A 16810-nucleotide genomic window follows, 5' to 3' on the forward strand; every position below is an offset into this window, starting at 1 on the left:
CAGGCATTTGTCTATTAAAATGGTCCTGTGGCGATGGAAGTTATTTTGGGGCTCATGGACTTCTAAGTGTCTGAGGGAGTGGCACTCATCTGACAAGACACCCGGGCAATGCCGGGCTGAAATGCTAGTATATATATAAAAGTGAACGTGTCTGTGTATCTGTGTGTGTGTGTGTGTGTGTGTGTGTGTGTGTGTACATTTCCCTACGCAATTACTCTGTCAATTTTTAGTCTACAGACTCGAAATTTGATATACAGGGTACTGAGATTTGGGAAAATCTTTGATCGGTTTTCGGCCAGGAATTTGGCTGTTAATGGGTCAAAGTTCAATGATTTGACCTTTGAGAACTCTACCAAACTCCTCGACAATTTTGGGTATAAACAATTGAAATTTTAGATATAGGTTCCTTGGACATGGATCTAACTTAATAACTTCATTTGAGCCCAAAACAATAAATTTTTAGGAGTCATAATAGGGGTCAAACTTAAAAAAAATTGACCTCTGCAGTCTCTACCAAATTACTCAGACAATTTCTGGTCTAAACATTTGAAATTTTACAAAAAAGAATATTCAGAGGTAGGGCAAGCTTTTTAATTGGTTTGGGTCGAAAGCTTTTAGTTACCAATATATAAATGTATGTATGTTTGCATGTTTGCCTAAAACTTTCAACAGAGGCGACGGACTTTACCAAGATCAGTATCGTTTTGAAGTTCAACCTTTCAGACAACAAATATCGAAAAATTGGCTGAAAACATTAATATCTTCACCTTCCACTGGGCACTTTTCTACAGGGGGTGTCGCTTTCTTCACCGATATTTTTGAAAGTCATCCTCTCCTTTCGATTGTTTAGCCTTAATTTAAACATGTCACTTCAGGTTTGAAGGTGGTCATAACAGCAAAGACGTCAGGTTTTCCCCCCATTCTTTTCCTCCTTTGTGGTACAGGTTCGAGCCTGTCTTCCTACTACCCCTTTTTTTTTTGCTCAACATACACATCCAAACACCCGGGCAACACCGGGCTGAAATGCTAGTATATATATATAATTAGTTTTGGGGGGAAAAAGAAATCCAGCAGTGCGCTCAATCTATATATAAAAGCGAAAATGTATGTATGTATGTATGCTTTTTCTGTATGTCAACAAAAGGCTTTTTTCAGAGAAGCGGTCGCTCGCTTCACAACTTTTTAAAACTTTTATATCACATATAAATTGTAATATCTCACAGTTAACAACGAAGCTCGCCCGTCTATTTAATTTGCTCGATTTCGGGAAGATAAATATTCAACATTTGTCGCTCGCCACATGTGGGTTAGTCTTTTTCCTATAACATCTTGGGAAAATAAAAATAAAAAAAAGCGTTCCGCAGTAAATGAATACTATCCCACAGTCAAACTTGACCTCATTAACTCATTAAAACGGGCACCTGCTAAATCCAAGTAATTAAATAAATTCCAACGTGTTTCCGTTAGCATCTCGCGGTGGGGCAATGGTTAACGTCGCACTTTTCTTCTTTTTTTTTTTTCACACTTTAATTTACAACTTTACCTCAAGGGTTCGGGTTCGATCCTCATACTTACTTTTTTTTTTTAAACAACCCCCCCACCCACCCACACACATACCTCCAAACACCCGGGCAACGCCGGGTACCCCTCACTAGTTATAAGGAAAATCCAAAAATAAGAGTGTAAACAATGTATATATGTTTTTCATGGTAAACAACTGATAATCTCTCTTGGCCTTCAGGCTAAGATCACAGTGTAGTATCTGTTCTGATGCTGCATTTCGCCTTATGTCCTTGATTGATGACTGAGACAATTTTTATTTATGCTACTATCCAGAGTGCATCTTTTTAGGAGCTGAATTTTTCGTACATTAAAAACGACCTTGTGTCTAACTCTGTGTTTGTGGGGAGGCAAGTAAATAGGAATAATGCTACGACTAATGCAGTGATTGCATGAGATTGACTTACAAAGGAATTTTCCAACGAACGACTATATATATATATATATATATACAATGTGAGTGTGGTGTATGTCTTATATCTATATATATAAAAGCGAAAATGTGTGTATGTATGTGTGTATGTCTCGCAAACACTTTTGACACGGGTCATGGAGTTTTACAAGATTGGTATCATTTTAAAGCTCGATCCTTCGCCCGACAAATATCGAAAAATTGGCCAAAAGCATTAATTCCTTCATTCTAAAATCATCAGTTTTCTACAGGGAGGGGTCAGCAAAAACCGTCCTCTCATGACAAGTTCGTTTCTACGCATGCGCAAATGACGTTGGAACATGATTTAGTTTAAATATTAAAAAAACCGACCTAATTTTGTCAACGTCGTCTTAGCTCAGTTCATTAGAACGCGGCCTAATTATCTAAAGGTTTTGGGTTTGAATCGTGGTGTGAAATGTCTTTTTTTTTTTTTTTTTTGATTTTTAAAGGTTTAATATTGAAACAGGATTATTTAAGCCATTTTTCACGTTCTATGTTTTGGTTTTTATTTTTCAATTTTTTTAAAGAAGTTTTAACGTTCGTTTTTCTGGGGGGGGGGGTCCCATCACATTCGCATTTTCTTTTTTTTGTTTTTGTTTTTCCGTTTTTTACATTTAACAGCGTTCGTTTGCCTTACGTTAGTTTTTTTTTTTTTTCGATTTTTTAAAGTTTTAACATTTATCTTATATAAAATATTTAATAATTTACTATTTAATATTTAAAAATATTTACTTCACTTATGTTTTGATTAACACCGCCCCCCCCCCCTGCCCGAGCACACACACCTCTTAACACCCGGGCAACGCCGGGTACCATCCGCTAGTACAGATATAAAAGGATTACTTGATTAAAATGCTACAAAAATTAATGTGAAGTTTTTCATTTATGTCGATACATCTTGAAAAATAAAAAGTGTTTTAAAATTTAAGCAGTTCTTAATTGTTATTTTCAATGAAATGATGTGGAATGATTGCGACGAGGAGGGACAAGTAATTCATTTTCTGTTAAAATTTAACTAAATGTTTTCTAGTAGAACTCTGATATCACTTGAACGTTTTGAAATTTTTCTTTTCACAAATAATGTCGCATTTTTTTTTTTTTTTTTTGTTAAACTCTTAAGATTTATTTGCCTATCTATTACTATATGAAGCGGAAACTACACTATTTCTTATCTATCTAAAACCAAAACTATTACTGTCGTTCAATACTCAAATTTTTCAGACATGTACTTTCTTTCAATGCTCAATTAAAGTAGGTGGAGTAGTATAGTATCTATTCGTCGTCATTGTCATCCTCCCAGGCATTACTTTCTTCTTTGAGGTGAGTTGTAGAGAAGAGGGTTGTCTTGTATATGTTTGTTTGTCATATCTACTAACGAAATTTGCGGCAGGAGGGAGACTTTTTTTATGCTAGTACAGGCAATTGACAAAAAATCTTAATGGTAGAAACAATAAAAATAAGACAAAGCTATTGAAATGAAGAAAATTTATTTCGCTTGTCTAGACAAAATATTTTTTCTTAATTATTCTTTTCTTCTGATGACCTAAATCTCAGCTGCCATTTTCCAAAAACAATGAACTTGGAAAAACGGGTTGATTGATCACATTGCCCTATTTAGTCTGACTAATGACTCCAATCTATTTTTTAAAAGTTTATAATTTTTTTATTTTAATGTTAAACTTATATGTTAAATGCACCGAAAAGTGGTTCATTGTTTAAACATTTTTGCATGTTGAAACGCACACAACGTTTTGAATATCGTTGGCCTGATTTTATATCTACTTTGGTTCTAGACGGTTTTCTACCCCTGAACTCAATTTATACTGAGCTAGGAGAAATACAGCTGTAGATTGCATAGCCCTTTGCCTGCAAACATTTATTGATTCATAGAAACTAAACATGTTCAGTTATGAAAGGCCATAATTTATTATCATACTGTGAGTTAATTAACATTTGTTTTCTTAGGGCATTTTCCTATACATTTTAATGGTGCAAAAATACATACTAAATTGTACTTTAGTTCTAGGATTGAATGAAGTGTGAAAAAAAATGTTCTAATTGTTCCAATTAACTATCATCTCTAATTAATTAAACAAGTTACCAATCTCTCTTTTAGTTGTATTTTCTTGTTCCCACTTACTATGCCGATTTAACCACTCTAACATTTTAATTTTTCTGATACTGATTCCGATACCCTAAAAAGTTACGATTTTTCCGATTTCTGATTCAGACTAATCGTTCCAACACTAATATATATCAAATCGATTTCCAAAGGGATCGAATTTCAGCAACAAAAGCCAGCTCAATACTTAACATTAAACAAAGTTTATATGCATATTTATTTCCAAAATTATTTTATCTTTTTATAATAATTCATGTTCAAACCGGTTGCAAAAAAATCTGCATTAAGTTTATTTATAATTTATCTGCATTTAATTAAGTTTATTTATTATTTAGCTGCATTTAATTAAATTTATTTATTATTTAGCTGCATTTAATTAAGTTTATTTATTATTTAGCTGCATTTAATTAAGTTTATTTATTATTTATCTGCATTTAATTAAGTTTATTTATTATTTAGCTGCATTTAATTAAGTTTATTTATTATTTAGCTGCATTTAATTAAATTTATTTATTATTTATCTGCATTTAATTAAGTTTATTTATTATTTATCTGCATTTAATTAAGTTTATTTATTATTTATCTGCATTTAATTAAGTTTATTTATTATTTAGCTGCATTTAATTAAATTTATTTATTATTTAGCTGCATTTAATTAAGTTTATTTATTATTTATCTGCATTTAATTAAGTTTATTTATTATTTATCTGCATTTAATTACGTTTATTTATTATTTAGCTGCATTTAATTAAGTTTATTTATTATTTATCTGCATTTGATTAAATTTATTTATTATTTATCTGCATTTAATTACGTTTATTTATTATTTAGCTGCATTTAATTAAATTTATTTATTATTTATCTGCATTTGATTAAATTTATTTATTATTTATCTGCATTTAATTAAATTTATTTATTATTTATCTGCATTTAATTAAGTTTATTTATTATTTATCTGCATTTAATTAAATTTATTTATTATTGATCTGCATTTAATTAAGTTTATTTATTATTTATCTGCATTTAATTACGTTTATTTATTATTTATCTGCATTTAATTAAGTTTATTTATTATTTATCTGCATTTAATTAAGTTTATTTATTATTTATCTGCATTTAATTAAGTTTATTTATTATTTATCTGCATTTAATTAAGTTTATTTATTATTTATCTGCATTTGATTAAGTTTATTTATTATTTATCTGCATTTCATTAAGTTTATTTATTATTTATCTGCATTTAATTAAGTTTATTTGTTATTTAGCTGCATTTAATTACGTTTATTTATTATTTATCTGCAATTAATTAAGTTTATTTATTATTTATCTGCATTTAATTACGTTTATTTATTATTTATCTGCAATTAATTAAGTTTATTTATTATTTAGCTGCATTTAATTAAGTTTATTTTTTTTTTTTTTAATTTGTAAACCGGATTAGATTTGAGTATAAATTATAAATATATAATTTTTTCAATGAATGTATAGATAGGTAGTTGGTTCTTTTGGGTGAAAAGAAATCCAATATAGTGTTCGATTATTCTATAAGTGTATAAAATATAAATTTATGTTTAAAGAAGTTTAAATTTTATGATACTGAAGATTTTGCAACTAAAATGGAGTCCAGTATATTTGATCTATAAATGTCGGATGGGCATTATGATGGATTACGCCTGACAATTTGAGGCCAGACTTTATTTTAATCACAAAACTTTTAGTACCATGGGACTTAAATTTCTTTAAAATCATACATATGTATGACTTTAAATATATATAATTAGATGTACCCATGACCAATTGGATCATAACCGCTGCCACTATTTATTCTACGTTGATTTTATATGGGAATTCATAAATTGACATATCTTTCAAGACATTCTTTTGAGTAACTAAAAATAAGTCTCTTTATTTCTGTATTATTATGATGATGATGATGATGATGATTGAAGTAGTATTTGTACATTAAGAAGCCATTATACAACGCAGTATTTTTTTTTGAATAAACATTTCTTTAAAATTTAAAAATCTACTTGCATTCCGGCATATTTCTCGAGACATTTCATTGTTGCATTGCTTCCTGTTTTTTTTTTGTTTTTTTGTTTTCTTTTTCACAGTAATAGATTATTTGACATCCCGAACGAAACATCTTCCATTGTATTATAATATGTAATGCTATATTATTTTTCATTATTTTTATTAATGTTTTATATGAAAATAAGTGGAACAATGTGAACAATTCTATTTAATACATGTGTAATATTTATTTATTGTAATTGTTAACTTTATGTAAACCATTCTTTAAAAAAAAATGAACATATTTTATTGAAACTCTTACTACTACTACTACTAATAATAATAATAATTCGTCTAAGAATGCGATTAATTTCTTCAGTCAAAATATCTGTTGGAAGACGTTTTCATCGGGGATGGCAAATCAATCACCGTCTAGAAAACAGGGGAAGAAATGCAACAATGAAATGTCTCGAAAAATATGAAAAAAATGCCAATCAACTTAGTTTCTATGGTGTACATCTTCGTCAAGCAAGGAATCAGATTTTTTTCTTTTTCCTCCCTTGTGGTATGCTGTCAACAGACATGTGAAATCCGTATTGTCTTAAACGGTGACTTTATTTTTTTTTCATCTATTCCAATTATGAGGACCTCGCGTGAAATGAATTCTTTTTCTTTCTTTTTTTTTTTTTTTTTTTTTTGACGTAAGAATTTTGTAAATTTGAATTATTATATAGCAATAAAGAGATTATTATTTTGCCATTTAATGTGTTTGCTGTGTGTACATGTGCACATATATAAATTAGATGACTGTTAAAAAATATCACTCTTTCTCTCGGTGTTCAGAAACATTAACAGATATGGTTGATCAACATAGAGTGAGAGGAAAGAATAGCTTAGCTAAGAAGGAGAGATGGGTGATTAAGGTAATTATAAGTTATAGTTAATTGAAAAAATTAAAAACTGAATTTTTCTAACATAACTCAATCTCAGAACTAAAGTATATTTTAACATGTATTTTGAGTTATTAAAGTATATCTGATAAGACTTAGCTAAACGAACATTGGTGACCTATTTAGTGTGTGTGTGTGTGTGCTGTGTGTGCGTGCTAATTGACCTACTTATCAAGGCCTGGAGGTTACTTGTGGATAAGAATCAAAGATATTATCAGTGGGACGATGAACCCCACCACAGGATTGGAAACAATGGATAGGATGGGCAAATTATTACTTAAAAGAAATTGATTATCCAGGAGGACGGTTCAACAAGTTAGACCAAGTATATTGTTTTTGAATCCATTTTCTATGACAAGGATGTGGTTATAACATATAGTAAAAAATGTTTTTGTTTTGTTATTTAAGGATGGGGAAATCATATCAAGTTAAAGCAGTTGGTAAATTGATCAGTGAATTGATTGCTTGCCTCTCCTTACCTCTGGAACCCTCCTTCATCCTGGTATGTCTACCTCCCACACGTTTTAGGAGTGTCAAATGTCCTCAGCTCTCCTGTGTTTCATGTCCTGCTTGACTGGATCAGGAGAAGCTGGTGAGGTCAGATCAGCAGTGCATATTGCTCCTCCTCCTCCTCCTCCTCCTCCTCCTCCTCCTCCTCCTCCTCCTCCTCCGTAACTAGACTTCATTACATATGCAAGAGTTTGCACTGGAAATGGGATGGATTACACCTTTTGGCTTTGTGGTTTGGTATCATTTTCCAAAGGATTGAGTTGTATTACACATGATATGTTTCACTTGTCCTTTGTCACATTAGAAACGTCACATTATCACCGGTCACAAAATGAGAAACAAACACATCAGATAGTTTTTTTAGTTTACCTGTACTAAATATTTATGCTTCAAACTGATTCAGTTTTGGATTTTTAATCACTTAAACACATTTTTTACAGGGTGGAACGATGAAGTTGTCACCCCAAAGAAAACAACACTACAGCTTTATTTAAAAACTTTTATTGAAAAAAAAAATAAATTCAGGTAACTTGATTATATAGTAGAGCTGACATTTATTTAATGTAGCCGCCTTCAGCCTCAATCACCGCCTCGATACGGGTCCGGAACTTGGAGCATGCCTTTTCCACAAACGCATGTAGGAGCTCGGTGAATACTAACGATTAAGCTGATTTTGGTGTTGTGGGAGGTCATGTGACGTTCTTGACCTATGACCAAATGAAGTAGTCCAGCGAGTTCAGGTCAAGAAAGGAGGGGGAGGCAGTGAAAGTCATAGCACTCCTGAAGCTAAGCCTGGGTTTCTTTGGACTTGTAGGCTGGTACCGAGTCTTGCTGCCATACCCAGGGTTTGGCAGTAGCCACCTGATTGCAGCAGAAAATCACCACACTCTTCAGTATATCCAGGTACACTTTGGTGTTGACTTTCAAGCCGACTTCGAAGATATGAGGTGGCATGATGTGGCCCTCACTTAAAACCACACCAAAGATCATAACCATAGCCAGAAAGTTTGTTTTCATCACCCTGGACATGTCTCTGTTATTCGTGGCAATCCTATGATGCACGATGAGGGTGCTGGCAATGGTCCTGTTGTCATAACTTGGATAGGCAGAGAGCATGAGTTGTACAGCGGCACATCTCTGATGTCGTTCATTGAACATTGTGTCACTTTCAGACATGATAGCAGGCTCCTATCGCTCTTGAGATTTGTGCACAACTAGCTAACTAGTAGATGGTCTGCAACAAAAAAAAAAAAACGGTTTTCATCAAATGGAAATGGAATTATGCTGTCTTTTATGGGGCAACAATTTTATCGTTTTATCCTGTAGATTAAAAAAAGATAACATTTCAAAGAGTTATAAAAGTTTAGCATAAAATTGTTGGCTTACTTCATCTATTTAATAAAAAAAAAAAAAAAGCAGAAAGATAATAATTATCCTTCTGCTTTTTTTTAATGTTTTTTTTTTGTTTTTTTTTGTTTTTTTTTTTGCGGGTAATAGCAATAAACGAAGAATTGTTTTCGTCTGTGCATCTGATGATAAACAAAAAATATCATGAAAAGTGAGACTCTCATAGGATATCATATCAAATCCTGTGACTAATAATTGAGTTATAGCTAGCCACGCTGATGGTTATTGATTAAGATGAAATATGTGGATATTGAAAAATATTTATTATAATTATTTATAGCTTCATTCAAGGAAGAGCACCTGTAAGGAACATATAAAAAGCCTCTAGATAAAGCAATATTGCAAAGTGACCTCTTCGTTAAACCCTCTATGGAGATTGTTTTTATTAATTTAATGAATATAGGTATATTTCTCTTTGTCTCAGTAATCGTGGGGGCAAAAATCTCAGATGGAAGTCACAAGGTTACTTCAGTTCGCGGTCAGGATCCTGTGACTTGTAATACAGTTATAACTAGCCACACTGATGATTATTGGTTAATATGAAACATATGCATGTGGATATTAAAAAAATATAATTATGTATATATATATATATTATATATTTTATTTATAGATAAAATAGGTATCCATAGACACGTGCTTTGCTGTTGCTATGGCTCATCTCATCAGTGATATATACATATATATACATATATAATGTATATTCATTTAGACAAATATTATTGAATAGCACGAAGTTATTCTGTTTTACAATTTTCCTTTTTATCTTCTCCAATCTCCGAATAGTCCTTTTTGTGTTCTAGAGAAATTAAAGATATCAGTTGCAACACTCCACTTTGGCCTCGTACAAGGCTAAACGGGCAGTCGGAGGGGCCCGATCTGATCAATTGGCTAGTTACGTCAAGCCCTAACACATCTACTTTTCTATTAATTTCCTCTAAACCGTAACAAATACAGTTTTACTCTGTACCACTATAAACTATATACATATTTTCCCCTCTTTTCCATGTGTTAGAAAGCGGTGCCAAATGATTAAAGTCATGACATATCTGTATAGTGCTGGAAGTTCCCACAAATGACTTGGATTGTGTAACTAAAGGATTATGGGTGCTCATGGCTCCCATTTGGAACATGTATACTGTTTATGTAGCCCTGTCATGACAAGGCGAATGGGTTTCCCCCTTAACATGCCCCAATATTGGACTCCGAGGTGGGTGGGGAGCATAAACAATGAATTTAAAATATATATATATATATGACCAATAATAAAAGCTCCAAGCGCCAACACGTTGACTCGGATAGTTCAGATAATGAACTACATCAAACATTCTCAAAATTTATTGTATTAGAATCCACCAAAGAAACCAAAATAACAGACTTATCACCATTTATTATACATAAAATTATATCGGCATATATTACCCCAAAAAATGTAAAAACTTAAAAAAATAAAACCCTACTGGTGGAAGTGGAAAAAGAAAAACATGCCACTTTTCTCCTGGTAATAAAAACTTTCCACAACATAAATATCAAAACTTATCCACACAAGAATCTGAATACATCAGAGGTGTAGTAAAATCGAAAGACCTCTCGATGTGTACTACTGAAGAGATAACAAAAGAACTTAAAAACCAAGGAGTAACAAACGGTAAAAGAATTACAATAAAAAAAGAGAATCGGACTATGCATACGAACACTTACATTATGCAGTTCAATAGACCCATAGCATAAATAGGATGGTTTTCTCCACAACTTGCACATTTGCAATCAAGATTGCAGTCATTTACAGTGTGGTCTGGATCTCTCATCCCCTACATGCATCCCATGGCGCCCAAACTTCTGGCATTTAAAGCACCGAAGTGGGTTTGGTATAAAGGGTTCAACTTTTTCAATGTTGAACCCAATTTTGATTTCTTTTGAGCTATCTCAAAAGAAATCAAAATTGGGTTCAACATTGAAAAAGTTGAACCCTTTATACCAAACCCACTTCGGTGCTTTAAATGCCAGAAGTTTGGGCGCCATGGGATGCATGTAGGGGATGAGAGATCCAGACCACACTGTAAATGACTGCAATCTTGATTGCAAATGTGCAAGTTGTGGAGAAAACCATCCTATTTATGCTAGAGCATACAGAATCTGAAAGAAAGAAAAGGAAGTAGAAACATACCAAAAAATCTCCTTCCTCGAAGCCAGAAAAATAGTAGATGAATACACGAAGGAAAAGACGTACTCTCAAGTCACATCAACATCATTAACCAAGACTCCAAATACGAAATACTAATAAACAAATGGTTACAATTGGGACCAAAAGACTGGCCTAAATTTATAAATGAAATCAAACCAAACATATCAAAAATTAATCATCTCATTAAGTCATCAACTAATGTTACCAATAAAACAAATTCTTAACCTTAAGTTTTGTAAATATTTAATATTAAAATGTTTTGTAAATATATATTTTTTCTTTTAAATCTTAAAAAGTTTTGTAAATATATTTTTAAAAAAATCTTGCTCGCGAACATTCGACCATGTCTGCTATTTGACGTGTTTACAAACAACCAACTGCAATATCAAGGTCAAACAACCGGTATCACTTGAAATGTTCGCAAATCTTAATCTTTTTTTTTTTTCTGCTACGGGGTATCTAATCTTTACTTGATCTATTTCATTTTTATGATTTTATAAATATATATTATATAAAATCAAATAAAAAAAAAACTTATTTTTAAAATTAAAAAAACAAGTTATTTTTATCATTTCATAAACATATTTCTTATAAAATTTCAAATGAAATACTTATATTTTTTTAATTTTGTTATTAAAAGTGCAAATAAAGACTAATTGTTATTTTTTTATCTATACAATTTTATTTTTTTATTGTATCTGTTCCAATAATATTCTTTCCTTGTATTTTATTTCAACAAATCACTTCACACTAGGAATGACTGAAGAACAAAAGTAAAGGAACTGATTTGCCTTGTCACCACTTCCGGTAGCACTGCGCCAGAAATTAGGAAGTACGTTAACTGACTATAACTGATATTATAAATAGTAACTAGGACGTTATGTTGTAACCGTTACTGTGAGAGAAATCGACCAAGCTTTTACAGTTATTCAATTAGATTATATAGATGAGTCCTAAAACTAATAAAATTTAACACTATTTTGTTTATTGCATGAAAGGCAAATTCAGTTGTATGCCCAGCTAAAATTTTAAAAATAGATAACAAACACCCAAAAAATTGGTATTTTTTTTTTATCAGTGTAATGCCAGATGTATAATATCTAACATTAAAAATAAAAAAAAAAAGATTTATTTGTACGCCAAATGGTCATTTATTGCGATTACCCACATCTTTTAATGTTATCATGTAAAGGGAAGTGATTCTGATTTTTTTTCTTCAGAATTATTTCCCTTATACAAATTCGAGTTGTGTATGTGTCCAGAAAGAGGAATGGGCTGTACAAAGAAGAAAAGGTGGTGGAGAGGGGGGTAACAAGGAAGGAAAGAAGGGAGGAAGAGAAAGGGTTAAAAGTTATGTTACACTTTTGCCTTAGGCAATGCCGGGTAACCATGCTAGTTAATTATAGAATCTGATCTCGTTTCCTGTTAGTAATAATAAATTACTGGTGCCTTTTAGTCTGCTTATGCAAACAGAAGGCAGGCTCATGTTATGATTTTAAATTACCAAAATACACGATGATTACTGATTCAAAGATATGATAATTATCATGAACTCTGCTCAAATATGTGAGACAAATTTGGCGAAATGAAGAATTACGTTGAACATAAGATGGAAGAGTCATTTTTTTTCTGTTTACTTAATATCTGTAATTTTATCGAGCTGAACATCCATGTATTTATATCCGTGTCAACAACATAAACATTAAGTGGCACACGATATTACTGTGTCCTCGTCTCACCAAACAAGTTGTTTTGAAAAAAGGCCTGACGGTTAAGGTGCAGTCGACAATTGAATTCTTCATCTCGCGTGCATATTATTTTAACATCAACAAAACTCAACAGAAACTGGTTGGAAAATATATCAGCTTTTGATGGCTGACTATTATGAGTTCTATGTTCTTCACTCCCCGGAAGCATTATTCCTGGGTCATCGGGTCAAATATATTAAGGGGGAAAAAATTGAATAGTTGCCCCTCTCTCCTTGCAGTAATGAATGAAATAGTAGGGTAGACTAGACCCTCAAGCCTTGGTAGAGCAACTAGTCTTGGAGAAGGAAAAGTCTGAAATAACAGTTCCACTTACTAAACTCTACACAACTGTTCTTCCATGAGTTAAGGTCCTGGATATGACCTTAAACTATATCCAGTGGTGAGGCCTCAGCTTGTGGGCTTTAGGGAGTGTGGAGCCACCCTTTAATTACCATTGCTCCCAGGTCCATTCTGACCCGGAGTGGTAGTACCTGTTAGGGTTCCAACTATGGGTTAAATAGAAACCGACTTGAAAACAGCAAATATATTCTATCAAAAATTTTTTCTTCAAAATCTTTGGATTCGGCATTAAATAACCCAAAAAGGGTTGATATGCCGTAAAACAAAAACAACCAACCAACCAACCAACCAACCAATGCATGAGTTAAAACTGTCTGTTCAATATTTATATACGTTTCTATGTAAGTATGGTGTGCCACAAGATCTAAAAGTGTGTGGGGGGGGGGGGAATAAGCCAGCGCACAAAAGGGGCATTGTGACTTCTTAAAATGGTCGGGGCGCCTCAGGCAGTTAGCAATAAACTAATTTGTCCCCAAAGAGGAGAGGTTAGGCCTGGGTGGGTGGATTACCCAGGGCTAATACTTCAGCCAAAAAGATAACAGACCACCGAGTTGGCCTAATCTCTGTCATACTGATTGTCAAGAACCCACTCTTTTAGTGTGACCATCTAATTTACAAGTGTCTCTATACACAAAACAAACACGCATGTAAATTAGATGACAAAAATAAGTCTTTTTACTTCTAAATAAGAATTGTAAACAATATTAACCCTCTGCTCTCTAATACAGGGTGGAATGATAAAATTGGTTCCCTAGAAAAAACATGATTCCATTTCTGTTTGATGAAAACTGATTTTTTTTTTTTTTTTTTTTTTTTTTTTTGCAGGCCATCTACTAGTTGGCCAGTTGTATACAAATCCCAAGAGCGTTAGGAGCCTTCTATCATGTCTGAAAGTGACACAGTGTTCAACAAGCGAGATCGGAGATGCACCACTGTACAACTTATGCTCTCTACAGATTCAAGTTATGACAACAGGACCATTGCCAGCGCCCTCAAAATGCAAGTCCAGATAATTCAATACTTGAGGGCACAGCTGAACAAAGTTTCTGGCCATTATTATGGTCTTTGGTGTGGTTTCAAGTGAGGGCCATATCATGCCACCTCACATCTTTGAAGTCAGCTTGAAGGCAACACCAAAGTGTACCTGGATGTGCTGAAGAGTGTGGTGATCCCCTGGTGCGATCAGGTAACCGCTGGCAAACCCTGAGTGTGGCAGCTGTCCAAAGAACCCCAGGCTTGGCTTCAGAAGGAGTACTACAACTTTGTACTCTTCTCTCAATGTTGCCCCTCCTCCCCCAACCTGAACCCACTCGACTATTTTGTTTCGTCATATGTCAAGAACATCACCAACATGATCTCCCCCAACAGTAAAGCCAGCCTGATCACCGCCATCCGCCGTAAATTTGCTAAACTCCGATTGTGAAAAAAGGCATGCTCCAAGTTCAGGACTTGTATGAAGCTGAAGGCGGCTACATTGAATAGATGTCAGCTCTACTACATAATCAAGTTACCTGAGTTGAGTTTTTCAATAAAAGTTTTAAAATAAAGCTTTAGCATCGGTTTCTTTAGGGTGACACATTTATCATTCCACCCTTTTTATAGACCTATAATAGTTTATAGACCTATAATATACTCCTAAGGAGAAATATTAGTTTTCTTTAACAGGTGGTAGAAATACTTCTTTTCTTTAAATTTTCCAAGTTTTCAAATTTATGCAGACTAGTAATTCTTTACTTTTATTTTGCTAGTTTTATTATTTTCTTTGATGAGAAAAGTTTAATTTTTGAAACTCCATGGAATAAGGGAAAAAAATCTTTTATATCCTTTGAACTTTTGATAAACTAATTTGTATAATTGTTTTTTCTATCATATCAATTTGTGTAATCTTAATGCTCGATTTATTATATCGAGCATCCTTTTATCATAAGATCTAATATGAAATATATATTTGTATTGTTCAAGAATGTGTGTACTTCTTTTATTACACGGATATAAAAACTGTCCCACGAAACCATTTCAAGTGCTTCCAGAGCTTCTCAAACGTTTTATCTCAGGGTGTACCTATGGAATTATCAAAATTTTGAGAGCTGTGTATTCTATGAATCCACATATATATAAAGTAGTGGCGTGTGTGTGTGTGTGTGTGTGTGTGTGTGTGTGTGTGTGTGTGTGTGTATATCTGTGTGTACAACTCATCTGCAGTGCACACCACTGGAGTGATCATGACCAAACCTGACATGATGATGGTCTCTGACCTAAAGATGGTGTACACCATTTTTCAAAGTCAAAGGTTAGGTCGGGACTTTGCTATATACTTGGGTATCTTTGCTAGTATAAAATAACTATCTTCTTACACAACGTTATTCAACATTAAATACCTTCGGGCCGGGATCAAAGTGTAGTATCTGTTCTTCAGATGCTGCACTTAAGATAATTTGTACCAGTCAATGGAGGGGAAACCCTCTATACTGGGACAATTATTATTTTTGGTAACCAGAGTGCCCCCTTTTTGCCTACTTTTAGGGGAGCTGGTTTTTACCCCACATCAAAAACGGCCTTGTGCCTAATTTGCTTTGGTGGGGAAGCAAATAAATACATTAAATAACCAATAGATGTTTGGTATGCTGTAAAACAGCAACACACAATTTTGAGGTACACTATTTAAATATAATTGAGTGTGTGTGAATAAATAATGATTTAAATTATTGCCAACGAAGTCGAAAGGCTTAACCCGAGTGCTTTTACATGTCTAACAGCAATGGTGCTTTCTGAAATATCTGAAAATTGTTTTGAACATAAAATACACGATAGATCATAAAATTGTTGTGGATAAAACATGTGTGAAAAGTGTGTGTAGAGAGAGAGAGCAAAGAATTAACAAAAATAGAAAATAATGAAGGATTCTTTAAATGGAGATTTATTAAGATATAAAAGAAAACAGAGCATGTAAGGTGGAGTTTAAGTATATTAAGAAAAATATTGACAAATAACATTAGGCTTTGAAATGCCTATGTATAAAGAGCATCAGTAATCCCTTTTCCCACTGATGTCTTTTCCTTATTTGAGCTGATAAATAAATTTATATATGTCAGAATATATTTTGTATTAGCAATAATTTTCATTGGTGTGTGTATGTATGTATATATTAGGGTTGGGACGATTCATTGGAATCGGAAAAATCGGAACATTTGGGGGTATTGGGATGGGAAAAATTGATGCCTATTTTCCGATGCCAAAACGATTCTTCTAATTGTCTTTTTTTTATTTTATTTGTTTTTAAAGTAAAATTTTCTATTGCTGGTAATAATGATAAAATAATAAATATTTATTGATTTTAAAATACCAGTAAAGCTAAAATGGATAGATCACTCTCTACAAGTGTATTTTGACGTTTAGGAAAATATCGGCATATTTGACATGTTTTTATTTATTTATTTTTTTTTTTTTTTAAAGAAATTGGAGAAAATAAGAATCTTATAGTTAAATAATTAAAGATTTATAAAGAATTGGAATCGCTAATTT

General features: G+C 32.6%; 1 protein-coding gene across 3 annotated transcripts in view; it reads left to right on the forward strand.

Annotated features, from left to right (window-relative positions):
* The window catches only part of LOC145291496 (serine/threonine-protein kinase 17A-like), a 294199-nt gene that overhangs the window by 257888 nt on the left and 19501 nt on the right, over positions 1 to 16810 (forward strand). The window contains exon 1 of one of the 3 annotated variants that reach the window (XM_080137400.1): positions 3105 to 3313. The exons of 1 other annotated variant lie outside the window; for it this stretch is intronic. The gene's annotated coding sequence lies outside the window, so the exon portion shown is untranslated. Of the gene's footprint in view, positions 1 to 3104; positions 3314 to 13605; positions 13630 to 16810 lie in introns of those variants that run through there. One more of the 3 variants, XM_080137399.1, reaches the window with a different exon arrangement.

Source organism: Euprymna scolopes, chromosome 12 (genome assembly GCF_053919585.1).
Source record: "Euprymna scolopes isolate OS-2025 chromosome 12, ASM5391958v1, whole genome shotgun sequence".
NCBI lineage: Eukaryota > Metazoa > Mollusca > Cephalopoda > Sepiida > Sepiolidae > Euprymna > Euprymna scolopes.